Below are 327 nucleotides of genomic sequence, written 5' to 3' on the forward strand. Positions count from 1 at the left end.
TATTTAGGCTTGTTTAAACGAGATCAGTCTGCCTCATGGGCGTTCCGTTTTTTCGGCGGGGAGTTTTTCATGTTGAGAGCTGGTGTGGGTTTCGGCGTCTGCTTTTAGCTTTCATTTGATGAGCAGCATCTTTGAACGGTCATCTCAGCGTGTGTACACCAAAAGCTGAAATCCTGTCGTTGGGACCCCTGTCGGCACGTCCCCTTAGACACCGCCTTGGTTAAATTCAATCATTATTTCAATTCGAATATATGGAAGACTAGTCAGTGCCACGTGGATACTCCGCTTAATGGTCGGCCCTCACCCTCCAGTGGGAAAGAGTAACTG

This window comes from Echinococcus granulosus, assembly GCF_000524195.1.
Source record: "Echinococcus granulosus chromosome Unknown EG_S00011, whole genome shotgun sequence".
NCBI classification, from domain to species: Eukaryota; Metazoa; Platyhelminthes; class Cestoda; order Cyclophyllidea; family Taeniidae; genus Echinococcus; species Echinococcus granulosus.